The sequence below is a fragment of the Camelus bactrianus genome, chromosome 2 (assembly GCF_048773025.1).
Source record: "Camelus bactrianus isolate YW-2024 breed Bactrian camel chromosome 2, ASM4877302v1, whole genome shotgun sequence".
In the NCBI taxonomy this organism is placed as follows: Eukaryota; Metazoa; Chordata; class Mammalia; order Artiodactyla; family Camelidae; genus Camelus; species Camelus bactrianus.
In genome coordinates this window covers 8,651,145-8,663,884 of record NC_133540.1, presented here as the reverse complement: position 1 = coordinate 8,663,884, position 12,740 = coordinate 8,651,145, and positions in this window count along the sequence as shown.

Here is a 12,740-nt window from a genome sequence, read left to right as displayed (position 1 = left end):
ATCTGCATATACTTTGTACATGTTTCTAGCTGTATATATACATTTATGGTAGATGAAAGTTCAGTAATGCACATGCTAACAACTCAGCAGTGAATAATTGTCGAACCTGCAGTGCAAGTAGCAAGTTTGAAGCACGGAAATTCACGGCGAGGGACACTATGTAAATTATGTTTCCAATGTGTAGAACATGCTAAAACAGATTTATCCTGCTATAGTTGCCAGATATTATGAAATGCAATTAAGAAAAATCTGTGAACTCAGAATAATGTTTTCTAGATATATATGCCTTATATGGCGGATGAAATTTCTGTAATCTACATGCACACAACTGAGTAACGAATGTTTGTCAAATCCGTGGTGAATTTAGCATGTTCGGACCATGGAAAGTCACTTTATGGGGAACTATTGTAATTACAATTCTAATGGGTCGAACTCGCTTGCAGAGATTACTTCTGCAAAAACATCATGATTTTCAAAACTGACGGTAGGGAAAAGTAGTGAAATCAGAGTAAATATTTCTAGGTGTATATATGTCTCATATGGTGGATGAAAGTTCTGTAATCCACATGCACACAACTGAGTAATTACCTTTTGTCAAATCCGTGATGCATGTAGCATGTTCAGAAAATGGAAAGTCGCTTTGAGGGAAACTGCTTAAATTACAATTCCTCTGGATAGAACTCGCTTGAAGAGGTTTTTTCCTGAGAAAGCTTCATGATTTTAAAACCTGAAGTTAGGAAAAAGCTGTGAAAGCAGAGTAAATATTTCTAGGTGTAAATATGCCTTGTATGGTGGATTAAATTTCGGAAATCCACATGCTCTTTAATCAGTAATGAATATTTTATAAGTCCATTATGCATAGAGCGTGTTCTGAACAGGGAATGTCATGGTAGGTGAAACATTGTAAATTTCATGTCTGTCTGATAGAACACGCTCGAAGAGAATTTTTCTGTGAAAACTGCCTGTTTTTTGCAACTGGCATTCGGACAAATCTGCAAACACAGAGAAAAATTTCTAGGTGTAACTATGCCGTGTTTGTTGGATGAATGTTCGGAAATCAACACGTTCCCAACTCATTAATCAATGCTTGTCGAATCCGTGATCTATGTAATGTGTTCGGACACAGACTATCACGGTAATAGAAACCTTGCAAATTACACATATATTAGGTAGAACTCGCTCCAAAAGGTTTTATCTGCGAAATCTGCCTCATTTTCAAAACTGGCATTAGAAAAACACTTCGAAATTTGAGAAAATGATTCTAAGTGTCAATATGAATTCTATGGTGGATGAAAGTTCAGTAATCCTCATGCTAAAAAATTTTGTAGTGAATATTTGTCGAAACTGTTATGCATGCAGCTTTCTCGGAACACAGAATTTGACGGTGAGGGAACCTATGTAAATTAAATGTCTATTCTGTGGAACTCTCTCCTAGAGCATTTTTCGGTGAAAACTGCATCATTTTCGAAAGTGGCGTTAGGAAATACTTTCAAAAAATGAGAAAATTCTTGTAAGCGACATTATGCCTTGTATGGTGGATAAAATTATAGTAATCCACATGCTAACAACTCTGTAGTTAATATTTGTGGAAACCGAGATGCATGAAGCATGTTCAGAACACGGGATTTCACGGTGTGCGAATCTTTGTAAATTACAAGTCTCTTGGGTAGAACTCGATCCAAGAGTTTTCTGCTGCGAAATCTGCTGCATTTCCTAAACTGGCGTTTGGAAACCTCTGTGAAATCAGAGAAAATGCTTCTAAGTATAAATATGCCTTTTATTATGCTGAAAGTTCGGTAATCCACATGCAAACACATTTGTAGTGAATATATGTCGAATCCGTTATGCATGTAGCGTGTTCGAAAGACGTAATTTCACAGCAATGGAATCTCTGTAAATTACATGCCTAGTGGGTAGAAATCGCTCCAACAGTTTTTTCCTTAGAAAAATGCCTAATTTTCAAAACTGCTACTAGGAAAATGCTGCGAACTCAGAGTTAATGTTTCTAGGTGCAAATATGTCTTGTGTGGTAGATGAAAGTTTGTAATGCACATGCTTACACTCAATATAGAATGTTGTAGAATCTGTGATGCATGTAATGTTTTCAGAACACGGAATGTCATGGTAAGTGAAACTATGTAAATTACAAGTGTATTGGATAGAACTCACTCCAAGAGGATTTTTCTGTGAAAACTGTCTTATTTTCGAAACTGGAATTAAGAAATATCTGCAAATACTGAGTACATGCTTCTGGCTGTATATATACATTGTATGGTAGATGAAAGTACATTAATCCACATGCTAACAACTCAGAACTTAATATTTGTTGAACTGAGGTTCATGTAGCATTTTCGGAACACGGTATGTCATGGCGAGGAGATCTATGTAAATTACATGTCTACTGTGTAGAACACTCTACAAGAGAATTATCCTGCAAAGTTGCCTGATATTCTAAACTGCTTTCAGGAAAAAGCTGCAAAATCATAATAATATTTTCAAGGTGTATATATGCATTATATGGTGGATGAAAGTTCTGTAATTCACAGGCACACAACTGACTAATGAATGTTTGTCAAATCCGTGATGAATGCAGTGTTTTCCGACCACGGAAAGTCACTTTGTGGGAAACAATTGAAATTGAAATTCTAATGGGTGCAACACACATGCAGAGATATTTTCTGGGAAAACTTTATGATTTTCGAGACTGACGTTAGGAAAAATCTGTGAAATCAGGGTAAATATTTCTAGGTGTATTTATGCCTTGTATGTTGGATGAAAGTTCTGTAATCCACATGCACACACCTGAGTAATGAATGTTTGTCAAATCCGTGATGCATGTAGCGTGTTCAGAAAATTGAAATTCACTTTGAGGGAAACTATTTAAATTACAATTCTACTGGGTAGAACTCGCATGAAGAGGTTTTTTCTGCGAAAACTTCATGATTTTTGAAACTGAAGTTAGGAAAAAGCTGGGAAAGCAGAGTAAATATTTCTAGGTGTAAATATACCTTGTATGGTGGTGGAAAGTTCAGAAATCCACATGCTCACAACTCAGTAATGAATGATTTCTAAATCCAATATGCATGTAGCGTGTTATGAACACGGAATGTCATGGTAAGTGAAACATTGTAAATTACATGTCTATTGGATAGAACACGATCGAAGAGAATTTTTCTGTGAAAACTGCCTGTATTTCGCAAGTGGCATTAGGACAAATCTGCGAACACAGAGAAAAATGTCTAAGTGTAAATATGCAGTGTTTGGTGGATGAAAGTTTGGTACTCCACATGTTCTGAGCTCATTAAAAAATGTTTGTCCAATCCGTGATCCATGTATCGTGTTCGGAACACAGAATATCACGGTGATAGAAACTTTGTAAATTACATGTGTATTGGGTAGAACTCGTTTCAAAAGCATTTTTCTGTGAAATCTGCCTCATTTTCAAATCTGACATTAGGTAAACACATCAAAATCTGAGAAAATGCTTCTAAGTGTCAATATGACTTTTATGGTGGATGAAAGTTCGGTAATACACACGTTCACCACTCAATAAAGAATGTTTGTCGAATCAGTGATGCATGTTGCATGTTCGGAACATGCAATATCACGATGAATGAAAGCATTTAAATTACATGTCCACTTGGTAGAACTTGCTGCAAAAGCATTTTTCTGTGAAATCTGCCTCATTTTCCAAACTGGCATTAGGAAAAAATTCGAATTTTGAGAAAATGCTTCTAAGTGCCAATATGACTTGTATGGTGATGAAAGTTCAGAAATACACATGCAAACAAACCTGTAGTGAATACTTTTTGAAACCGTGATGCATGCAGTTTGTTAAGAACACAGAATTTGACGATGAGCGAATCTCTGTAAATTACATGAGTATTGGGTGGAACAAGTTCCAAGAGTATATGTTTTTAAAACTGCCTGATTTCAGAAACTGACGTTAGGAAAAATCTGCATATATTTTGAACATGTTTCTAGCTGTATATACACATTTTATGGTAGATGAAAGTTCAGTAATCCACATGTTAACAAATCAGCAGTGAATATTTGTCGAACTTGCGGTGCAAGTAGCAAGTTTGAAGCACGGAATTTCACGGCGAGGGATTCTATGTAAATTTTATGTCCAATGTGTAGAACATGCTACAAGAGATTTATCCTGCTATAGTTGCCCGATTTATAAACTGCAATTAGGAAAATGCTGCGAACTCAGAATAAGGCTTTCTAGGTATATATATGCCTTATATTGTGGATGAAAATTCTGTAATCTACATGCACACAACTGAGTAACGAATGTTTGTCAAATCCGTGATTAATTTAGCATGTTCGGACCATGGAAAGTCACTTTGTGGGAAACTATTGTAATTACAATTCTAATGGGTCGAACTCGGTTGCAGAGATTACTTCTGCAAAAACATCATGATTTTCAAAACAGACGGTAGGAAAAAGTAGTGAAATCAGAGTAAATATTTCTAGGTGTATATATGTCTCATATGGTGGATGAAAGTTCTGTTATCCACATGCATTCAACTGAGTAATTAACGTTTGTCAAATCCGAGATGCATGTAGCATTTTCAGAAAACGGAAAGTCGCTTTGAGAGAAACTGCTTAAATTACAATTCTTCTGGGTAGAACTCGCTTGAAGAGGTATTTCCCGAGAAAACTTCATGATTTTAAAACCTGAAGATAGGAAAAAGCTTTGAAAGCAGAGTAAATATTTCTAGGTGTAAATATGCCTTGTATGGTGGGTTAAATTTCGGAAATCCACATGCTCTCTAATCAGTAATTAATGTTTTATAAAACCATTATGCATAGAGAGTGTTCTGAACAGGGAATATCATGGTAGGTGAAACATTGTAAATTTCATGTCTGTCTGATAGAACACGCTCGAAGAGTATTTTTCTGCGAAAACTGCCTGTTTTTTGCAACTGGCATTCGGAAAATCTGCAAACACAGAGAAAAATTTCTAGGTGTAAATATGCCGTGTTTGTTGGATGAATGTTCGGAAATCAACACGTTCCCATCTCATTAATCAATGTTTGTCGAATCCGTGATCTATGTAATGTGTTCGGAACACAGACTATCACGGTAATAGAAACCTTGCAAATTACACATATGTTAGGTAGAACTCGCTCCAAAAGCATATATCTGCGAAATCTGCCTCATTTTCAAAACTGGTATTAGAAAAACACTTCGAAATTTGAGAAAATGATTCTAAGTGTCAATATGAATTTTATGGTGGATGAAAGTTCAGTAATCCACATGCTAAAAAATTCTGTAGTGAATATTTGTCGAAAATGTTATGCATGCAGCTTTCTCGGAACACAGAATTTGAAGTTGATGGAACCTATGTAAATTAAATTTCTATTCAGTGGAACTTTCTCCTAGAGCATTTTTCGTTGAAAACTGCCTCATTTTCGAAACTGGCGTTAGGAAAAATTTTCAAAAAATGAGAAAAATCTTGTAAGCGACATTATGCCTTGTATGGTGGATAAAATTATAGTAAACCACATGCTAACAACTCTGTAGTTTATATTTGTGGAATCCGAGATGCATGTAGCATGTTCAGAAAACGGGATTTCACGGTGAGCGAATCTTTGTAAATTACAAGTCTCTTGGGTGGAACTCGCTCCAAGACATTTCTGCTGCGAAATCTGCTGCATTTCCTAAACTGGCGTTTGGAAACCTCTGTGAAATCAGAGAAAATGCTTCTAAGTATCAATATGCCTTTTATTATGCTGAAAGTTCGGTAATCCACATGCAAACACATTTGTAGTGAATATATGTCGAATACGTTATGCATGTAGCGTGTTCGAAAGACGTAATTTCACAGCAATGGAATCTCTGTAAATTACATGCCTAGTGGGTAGAAATCGCTCCAACAGTTTTTTCCTTAAAAAAATGCCTAATTTTCAAAACTGCTACTAGGAAAAGGCTGCGAAATCAGAGTTAATGTTTCTAGGTGCAAATATGTCTTGTGTGGTAGATGAAAGTTTGTAATGCACATGCTTACACTCAATATAGAATGTTGTAGAATCTGTGATGCATGTAATGTTTTCAGAACACGGAATGTCATGGTAAGTGAAACTATGTAAATTACAAGTGTATTGGATAGAACTCACTCCAAGAGGATTTTTCTGTGAAAACTGTCTTATTTTCGAAACTGGCATTAAGAAATATCTGCAAATACTGAGTACATGCTTCTAGCTGTATATATACATTGTATGGTAGATGAAAGTACATTAATCCACATGCTAACAACTCAGCACTTAATATTTGTCGAACTGCTGTGCATGTAGCATTTTCGAAACACTGTATGTCACGTCAAGGAGATCTATGTAAATTACATGTCTACTGTGTAGAACACTCTACAAGAGAATTATCCTGCAAAGTTGCCTGATATTCTAAACTGCATTCAGGAAAAAGCTGCAAAATCATAATAATATTTTCAAGGTGTATATATGCATTATATGCTGGATGAAAGTTCTGTAATTCACAGGCACACAACTGACTAATGAATGTTTGTCAAATCCGTGATGAATGCAGTGTTTTCCGACCACGGAAAGTCACTTTGTGGGAAACAATTGAAATTGCAATTCTAATGGGTATAACACAAATGCAGAGATATTTTCTGGGAAAACTTTATGATTTTCGAGACTGACGTTCGGAAAAATCTATGAAATAAGGGTTAATATTTCTAGGTGTATTTATGCCTTGTATGGTGGTTGAAAATTCTGTAATCCACATGCACGCACCTGAGTAATGAATGTTTGTCTAATCCGTGATGCATATAGCGTGTTCAGAAAATTGAAATTCACTTTGAGGGAAACTATTTAAATTACAATTCTACTGGGTAGAACTCGCATGAAGAGGTTTTATCTGCGAAAACTTCATGATTTTTGAAACTGAAGTTAGGAAAATGCTGGGAGAGCAGAGTAAATATTTCTAGGTGTAAATATACCTTGTATGGTTGTGGAAAGTTCAGAAATCCACATGCTCACAACTCAGTAATGAATGATTTCTAAATCCAATATGCATGAAGCATGTTATGAACACGGAATATCATGGTAAGTGAAACATTGTAAATTTCATGTCTATTGGATAGAACACGATCGAAGAGAATTTTTCTGTGAAAACTGCCTGTATTTCACAAGTGGCATTAGGACAAATCTGTGAACACAGAGAAAAATGTCTAGGTGTAAATATGCAGTGTTTGGTGGATGAAAGTTTGGTACTCCACATGTTCAGAGCTCATTAAAAAATGTTTTTCCAATCCGTAATCCATGTATCGTGTTCGGAACACAGAATATCACGGTGATAGAAACTTTGTAAATTACATGTGTATTGGGTAGAACTCGTTTCAAAAGCATTTTTCTGTGAAATCTGCCTCATATTCAAATCTGACATTAGGTAAACACTTCAAAATCTGAGAAAATGCTTCTAAGTGTCAATATGACTTGTATGGTGGATGAAAGTTCGGTAATACACACGTTCACCACTCAATAAAGAATGTTTGTCGAATCAGTGATGCATGAAGCATGTTCAGAACATGCAAAGTCACGGTGAGTGAAAGCATTTAAATTACATGTCCACTTGGTAGAACTTGCTCCAAAAGCATTTTTCTATGAAATCTGCCTCATTTTCCAAACTGGCTTTAGGAAAAATTTCGAATTATGAGAAAATGCTTCTAAGTGCCAATATGACTTGTATGGTGATGAAAGTTCAGAAATACACATGCTAACAAACCTGTAGTGAATATTTTTTGAAACCGTGCTGCATGCAGTTTTTTCAGAACACAGAATTTGACGATGAGCAAATCTCTGTAAATTACATGTCTATTGGTTGGAACAATTTCCAAGATTATATTTCTTTGAAAACTGCCTGTTTTCAGAAACTGACGTTAGGAAATATCTGCATATAATTTGTACATGTTTCTAGCTGTATATACACATTTTATGGTAGATGAAAGTTCAGTAATCCACATGCTAACAACTCAGCAGTGAATATTTGTCGAACCTGTGTTGCAAGTAGCAAGTTTGAAGCACGGAATTTCACGGCGAGGAACTCTATGTAATTTATATGTCCAATGTGGAGAACTTGCTACAATAGATTTATCCTGCTATTGTTACCAGATTTTCTAAACTGCCATTAGGAAAAAGCTGCGAACTCAGAATAATGTTTTCTAGGTTTATATATGCCTTATAATGTGGATGAAAATTCTGTAATCTACATGCACACAACTGAGTAACGAATGTTTGTCAAATCCGTGATGAATTTAGCATGTTCGTACCATGGAAAGACACTTTGTGGGAAACTATTGAAATTACAATTCTACTGGGTCGTACTCGCTTGCAGAGGTTTCTTCTGCAAAAACATCATGATTTTCAAAACAGATGGTAGGAAAAAGTAGTGAAATCAGAGTAAATATTTCTAGGTGTATATATGTCTTATATGGTGGATGAAAGTTCTTTAATCCACATGCACACAACTGAGTAATTAACGTTTGTCAAATCCGTGATGCATGTAGCATGTTCAGAAAACGGAAAGTCGCTTTGAGTGAAACTGCTTAAATTACAATTCCTCTGGATAGAACTCGCTTGAAGAGGTTTTTTCCTGAGAAAACTTCATGATTTTAAAACCTGAAGATAGGAAAAAGCTGTGAAAGCAGAGTAAATATTTCTAGGTGTAAATATGCCTTGTATGGTGGATTAAATTTCGGAAATCCACATGCTCTCTAATCAGTGATGAATATTTTACAAATCAATTATGCATAGAGAGTGTTCTGAACAGGGAATGTCATGGTAGGTGAAACATTGTAAATTTCATGTCTGTCTGATAGAACACGCTCGAAGAGAATTTTTCTACGAAAACTGCCTGTTTTTTGCAACTGGCATTCGGACAAATCTGCAAACACAGACAAAAATTTCTAGGTGTAAATATGCCGTGCTTGTTGGATGAATGTTCGGTAATTAACACGTTCCCAATTCATTAAACAATGTTTGTCGAATCCATGATCCATGTAATGTGTTCGGAACACAGACTATCACGGTAATAGAAACCTTGCAAATTACACATGTATTAGGTAGAACTCGCTCCAAAAGCATATATCTGCGAAATCTGACTCATTTTCAAAACTGGCGTTTGGAAACCTCTGTGAAATCAGAGAAAATGCTTCTAAGTATCAATATGCCTTTTATTAGGCTGAAAGTTCGGTAATCCACATGCAAACACATTTGTAGTGAATATATGTCGAATCCGTTATGCATGTAGCGTGTTCGAAAGACGTAATTTCACAGCAATGGAATCTCTGTAAATTACATGCCTAGTGGGTAGAAATCGCTCCAACAGTTTTTTCCTTAGAAAAATGCCTAATTTTCAAAACGGCTATTAGGAAATTGCTGCGAACCCATAGTTAAGGTTTCTAGGTGCAAATATGTATTGTGTGGTAGATGAAAGTTTGTAATGCACATGCTTACACTCAATATAGAATGTTGTAGAAACTGTGATGCATGTAATATATTCAGAACAGGGAATGTCATGGTAAGTGAAACTATGTAAATTACAAGTGTATTGGATAGAACTCACTCCAAGAGGATTTTTCTGTGAAAACTGCCTTATTATCGAAACTGGCATTAATAAATATCTGCAAATACTGAGTACATGCTTCTAGCTGTATATAAACACTGTATGGTTGATGAAAGTACATTAATCCACATGCTAACAACTCAGCACTTAATATTTGTTGAACTGCGGTTCATGTCGCAGTTTTGGAACACGGTATGTCATGGCGAGGAGATCTATGTAAATTACATGTCTACTGTGTAGAACACTCTACAAGAGAATTATCCTGCAAAGTTGCCTGATATTCTAAACTGCATTCAGGAAAAAGCTGCAAAATCAGAATAATATTTTCAAGGTGTATATATGCATTATATGGTGGATGAAAGTTCTGTAATTCACAGGCACACAACTGACTAATGAATGCTTGTCAAATCCGTGATGAATGCAGTGTTTTCCGACCACGGAAAGTCACTTTGTGGGAAACAATTGAAATTGCAATTCTAATGGGTATAAAACACATGCAGAGATATTTTCTGTGAAAATTTTATGATTTTCGAGACTGACGATAGGAAAAATCTGTGAAAATTTGGTAAATATTTCTAGGTGTATTTATGCCTTGTATGGTGAATGAAAGTTCTGTAATCCACATGCACACACCTGAGTAATGAATGTTTGTCAAATCCGTGATGCATGTAGCGTGTTCAGAAAATTGAAATTCACTTTGAGGGAAACTATTTAAATTGCAATTCTACTGGGTAGAACTCGCATGAAGAGGTTTTTTTCTGTGAAAACTTCATGATTTTTGAAACTGAATTTAGGAAAATGCTGGGAAAGCAGAGTAAATATTTCTAGGTGTAAATATACCTTGTATGGTGGTGGAAAGTTCAGAAATCCACATGCTCACAACTCAGTAATGAATGATTTGTAAATCCAATATGCATGTAGCGTGTTATGAACACGGAAATTCATGGTAAGTGAAATATTGTAAATTTCATGTCCATTGGATAGAACACGATCGAAGAGAATTTTTCTGTGAAAACTGCCTGTATTTCGCAAGTGGCATTAGGACAAATGTGCGAACACAGAGAAAAATGTCTAGGTGTAAATATTCAGTGTTTGGTGGATGAAAGTTTGGTACTCCACATGTTCAGAGATCATTAAAAAATGTTTGTCCAATCCGTGATCCATGTATCGTGTTCGGAACACAGAATATCACGGTGATAGAAACTTTGTAAATTACATGTGTATTGGGTAGAACTCGTTTCAAAAGCATTTTTCTGAGAAATCTGCCTCATTTTCAAATCTGACATTAGGTAAACAATTCAAAATCTGAGAAAATGCTTCTAAGTGTCAATATGACTTGTATGGTGGTTGAAAGTTCGGTAATACACACGTTCACCACTCAATAAAGAATGTTTGTCGAATCAGTGATGCATGTAGCATGTTCGGAACATGCAATGTCACGGTGAGTGAAAGCATTTAAATTACATGTCCACTTGGTAGAACTTGCTCCAAAAGCATTTTTCTATGAAATCTGCCTCATTATCCAAACTGGCATTAGGAAAAATTTCGAATTTTGAGAAAATGCTTCTAAGTGCCAATATGACTTGTATGGTGATGAAAGTTCAGAAATACACATGCTAACAAACCTGTAGTGAATATTTTTTGAAACCGTGATGCATGCAGTTTTTTCAGAACACAGAATTTGATGATGAGCAAATCTCTGTAAATTACATGTCTATTGGTTGGAACAAGTTCCAAGATTATATTTCTTTGAAAACTGCCTGTTTTCAGAAACTGACGTTAGGAAATATCTGCATATACTTTGTACATGTTTCTAGCTGTATATACACATTTTATGGTAGATGAAAGTTCAGTAATCCACATGCTAACAACTCAGCAGTGAATATTTGTCGAACCTGTGTTGCAAGTAGCAAGTTTGAAGCACGGAATTTCACGGCGAGGAACTCTATGTAATTTATATGTCCAATGTGGAGAACTTCCTACAATAGATTTATCCTGCTATTGTTACCAGATTTTCTAAACTGCCATTAGGAAAAAGCTGCGAACTCAGAATAATGTTTTCTAGGTTTATATATGCCTTATAATGTGGATGAAAATTCTGTAATCTACATGCACACAACTGAGTAACGAATGTTTGTCAAATCCGTGATGAATTTAGCATGTTCGTACCATGGAAAGACACTTTGTGGGAAACTATTGAAATTACAATTCTACTGGGTCGTACTCGCTTGCAGAGGTTTCTTCTGCAAAAACATCATGATTTTCAAAACAGATGGTAGGAAAAAGTAGTGAAATCAGAGTAAATATTTCTAGGTGTATATATGTCTTATATGGTGGATGAAAGTTCTTTAATCCACATGCACACAACTGAGTAATTAACGTTTGTCAAATCCGTGATGCATGTAGCATGTTCAGAAAACGGAAAGTCGCTTTGAGTGAAACTGCTTAAATTACAATTCCTCTGGATAGAACTCGCTTGAAGAGGTTTTTTCCTGAGAAAACTTCATGATTTTAAAACCTGAAGATAGGAAAAAGCTGTGAAAGCAGAGTAAATATTTCTAGGTGTAAATATGCCTTGTATGGTGGATTAAATTTCGGAAATCCACATGCTCTCTAATCAGTGATGAATATTTTACAAATCAATTATGCATAGAGAGTGTTCTGAACAGGGAATGTCATGGTAGGTGAAACATTGTAAATTTCATGTCTGTCTGATAGAACACGCTCGAAGAGAATTTTTCTACGAAAACTGCCTGTTTTTTGCAACTGGCATTCGGACAAATCTGCAAACACAGACAAAAATTTCTAGGTGTAAATATGCCGTGCTTGTTGGATGAATGTTCGGTAATTAACACGTTCCCAATTCATTAAACAATGTTTGTCGAATCCATGATCCATGTAATGTGTTCGGAACACAGACTATCACGGTAATAGAAACCTTGCAAATTACACATGTATTAGGTAGAACTCGCTCCAAAAGCATATATCTGCGAAATCTGACTCATTTTCAAAACTGGCGTTTGGAAACCTCTGTGAAATCAGAGAAAATGCTTCTAAGTATCAATATGCCTTTTATTAGGCTAAAAGTTCGGTAATCAACATGCAAACACATTTGTAGTGAATATATGTCGAATCCGTTATGCATGTAGCGT